The sequence below is a fragment of the Bactrocera neohumeralis genome, unplaced genomic scaffold (genome assembly GCF_024586455.1).
Source record: "Bactrocera neohumeralis isolate Rockhampton unplaced genomic scaffold, APGP_CSIRO_Bneo_wtdbg2-racon-allhic-juicebox.fasta_v2 cluster11, whole genome shotgun sequence".
Classification (NCBI taxonomy): Eukaryota; Metazoa; Arthropoda; class Insecta; order Diptera; family Tephritidae; genus Bactrocera; species Bactrocera neohumeralis.
The window spans coordinates 6,572,342-6,576,527 of NW_026089624.1; positions in this window are offsets into that span (position 1 = coordinate 6,572,342).

Below are 4,186 nucleotides of genomic sequence, written 5' to 3' on the forward strand. Positions count from 1 at the left end.
TGCAGCTGTCAAAATAACAGTGTCCATAAGAACGTCTGTATTTTAATATTTGACAGATGTAGTTTGCAGTCTGTCGCGCTCTATGTGTTCCGCACTTCACTCAAAACTAATTTGCATACACAATAATGTTACAGATTTTCATGCCTAATTATTTTGCAAAACCTAAAGGTAGGCTATAACTAGCGATCTTACAGTCTTTTTCTTACGTTACTGCGCCAAAAAATATGTAACAATTCAACTCCCCATAAACGTACTTAGTGCAAGCACAATTCTCAAGTGGTGAACACAATGACTGAGACAGCATGGCCGGCATGTACACAAGACAACACAGCCGTCCACAATATCGTTGTGGCCATACTAATACCTTTCACTTCAATGAAATTTTAATATTTTGTTCAAAGTGAAATTTTTTATGCAAAAAATAAGTAAAAATAGGCAGTGGCGTAGCTACAACTGCGGGCGCCCGGGGCCAAGGATGTTCTGCCGCCCCCCTTTATCTACCTACCTGCAAGTTTCATGAGGTGGTTCGAACAAAAGTGAATTTTTACAAAATTTCTTCGATATTAAGTATATAAAATTTAGGAACTAGAAGCCACGCAAATTCTGAAGTTCCAAAATGCTCACAATACGGTTTTTAAGGAAATTGATAGTAAATTTACAAGACATATTATTAAAAGCTATAAAAAACCCCATTTTTGCCCTATATCTTGTACACTTTTGACACAATTTGCAGAAATTTTCGCCCGAATTGGAGTTTTTAAATACCATTTTTGAAAATTTGGAGAAATAAAAGTATTTGTTACATTCAAAGCATAAGGTAACTGTGAGAGTGACACGTCGCTAGACAAAACTAGAAAAGTGCATCTATGAGTTCTATGACTATTTTTAAGAAAGATGTAAGCCAAAACATATATGACAAATTCAAAGACTGAAGAGTATTCGAGTAACAATTAATATTTTTCATTGTTATTCAGATTATTACATTGTGAGTGTACAACTCTCTATCTTTTATAATAAATTTTGTAAAAAAAATTGTTGAAGTATTTTTATGAATATTAAAAAACAGCGAAGATCTTTTGCCGCCCCCAAGACATTGCGCCCGGGGCGACGGCCCCCCCTAGCTACGCCACTAAAAATAGGTAAATATTTGTTTGTTTTAAATTATCAATTGTTATTACAAATGATATAATAGAGCTATTTTATGCTTTTATTTGTAATATAACGTCAAGTTTGTTAGAGCTGTGAATAATTTTGCATTTTACATATTAGTGGCATCACCACTCTACCTCCTCTTTCTATCTTCCATTCTACTGTCAACTCTACTGTTGTCCTACTGCCGTTGGCAAAAATATAGAAAATATTCAAATTAGCGGCAACGACAACTGGTCGGCCTGCAGTCGTGTAGTCGTGCAGCTGTCAAAATAACAGTGTCCATAAGAACGTCTGTATTTTAATATTTGACAGATGTAGTTTGCAGTCTGTCGCGCTCTATGCGTTCCGCACTTCACTCAAAACTAATTTGCATACACAATAATGTTACAGATTTTCATGCCTAATTATTTTGCAATACCTAAAGGTAGGCTATAACTAGCGATCTTACAGTCTTTTTCTTACGGGATATTTCTTACGGGTTATTTCTTAGGGGTTATTTCTTAGGGGTTATTTCTTACGGGTTATTTCTTACGAGTTATTTCTTACGGGCTATTTCTTACGGGTTATTTCTTACGGTTTTTTTCTTACGGTTTTACTATCACTTTTTTTCAGTTAGGTCCAGCAGCAAAATTCCTATCTTCTCCAAACCTGCCGTAAGGAACTTCGTTCCAAAAATGTGTGCTTCTTTGAATTTATCAACTGATTCTAGTTAATTTGGGCGCGCTGAATTCAAATCTGTAATCAGTTTGTCTCTATCAGCTCTAGTGGGTATAAAAAAGCTATATCATGAAGACTAGAGCTGATAAAGACAAAATGATTACAGATTTGAATTCAGCGCGCCCAAATTAACTAGAATCAGTTGATAAATTCAAAGAAGCACACATTTTTGGAACGAAGTTCCTTACGGCAGGTTTGGAGAAGATAGGAATTTTGCTGCTGGACCTAACTGAAAAAAAGTGATAGTAAAACCGTAAGAAAAAAACCGTAAGAAATAACCCGTAAGAAATAACCCGTAAGAAATAGCCCGTAAGAAATAACCCGTAAGAAATAACCCGTAAGAAATAACCCGTAAGAAATAACCCGTAAGAAAAAGACTGTAAGATCGCTAGTTATAGCCTACCTTTAGGTATTGCAAAATAATTAGGCATGAAAATCTGTAACATTATTGTGTATGCAAATTAGTTTTGAGTGAAGTGAGGAACACATAGAGCGCGACAGACTGCAAACTACATCTGTCAAATATTAAAATACAGACGTTCTTATGGACACTGTTATTTTGACAGCTGCACGACTACACGACTGCAGGCCGACCAGTTGTCGTTCCCGCTAATTTGAATATTTTCTATATTTTTGCCAACGGCAGTAGGACAACAGTAGAGTTGACAGTAGAATGGAAGATAGAAAGAGGAGGTAGAGTGGTGATGCCACTAATATGTAAAATGCAAAATTATTCACAGCTCTAACAAACCTGACGTTATTTTACAAATAAAAGCATAAAATAGCTCTATTATAGCTCTATTATATCATTTGTAATAACAATTGATAATTTAAAACAAAAAAATGTTTACCAATTTTGATAAATTTTTAACGCGAATTTTTTTTTTCAGGTCATAAGTTAAGTATTAAAAAGCTATATCATGAAAACTAGAGCTGATAAAGACAAACTGATTACAGATTTGAATTCAGCGCACCCAAATTAAATAGAATCAGTTGATAAATTCAAAGAAGCAAACTGAGTATCGGCCTGTGTTATGAACATAGCACCATCCTGCCCCAGCTAAACTTAAGTAAATCCGACTATAGATTTCAATAGCTAATGATTTTGAGGATACCCTCTAGATCTGAGTTGAGGAGAGGTTTAGTAGAGGATTATGCACTCTCTATCTTTACCGACGTTTCCACATTGAATTGAGGAGTGGGTGCCGCCTACCAAACTCTGCCAGCATCTTCCAAACGGAAGAAGTAGGTATAGAGAGAGCATGTGGGGGCTCAATTGAATAACTACGGAGGTTACCAAAAACAATCCTATACACGGATAGCTAAGTAGAAAGTAGCACTGCTGGCGTTATCGTAACAATTTTCATGTAGTGCCTTTGAAAAAAGATATTATAGATGAAACAAAAATTCAGTCCTACACTGAAAAAAGATTAAAGGAAATAGGAAAAGTTGTCAAATAAAAACAAGAACTATTATTCGTATCAACTGAAGAACTCTTAGGGCCTAGTTGTTATAATTAAGGATAAATAGTCCGCCGTAGACTCTAGTGAAGTCAAAGGAAGTTGGAAGAATGCGGTTTTGGTATTAAAACTGTTGTAAATATATTTAATAGAAACAAAGTACCCCAGCCAATGTTTAAAATTGAATTGTTGCCGAACTCTAATTAACTTAAAAAAAATGAAACACATCCTATATATAATCTGAAATATTTGCTACATCGTAGGGTAACGTTGAGGAACCACTTAAAAGGAACGGTGTGGTACAATGTACTAACCGCAAGAATATGGGCATACCAAATCTTATTGCACTCTACGCAGTGCTTGTGTGGTATGTGGTGATTTACATCCCACTTCTAAATGTACCCTTAGGATAGACGATTTAAATAAAAAATGCAGCAATTGTGGAGGAAATCACACTGCTAACTACAGGTGTTGTCCTGTACATAAAGATTTGAAATCGTCCAAACCAAATGTCACAAATACCACGTAATGAAATTATACCGATCTCAAATGAAAGTTCAAATCCTATTACTTTTAAGAGTAATACTACGCAAGGAAGCTAGGCAACACTGTACAAATGCAACTACCGCAAAATCCTCCAAATGAAGGTATTGAAACTGTGATTATAAATCTTACAAGTGTATGACATAATTTATGTCTTCCATGCAAAACATGATCAAAGATTTGTATGAAAAAAATATAGATGTAATGCTCATATCAGAAACTTATTTTACAAATAAAAATAATTTCAATATACCGGGACTTAAACTCTATGTTTCAAATCATCCAGATGGAAAAGCGCATGGTGGCACGGCAGT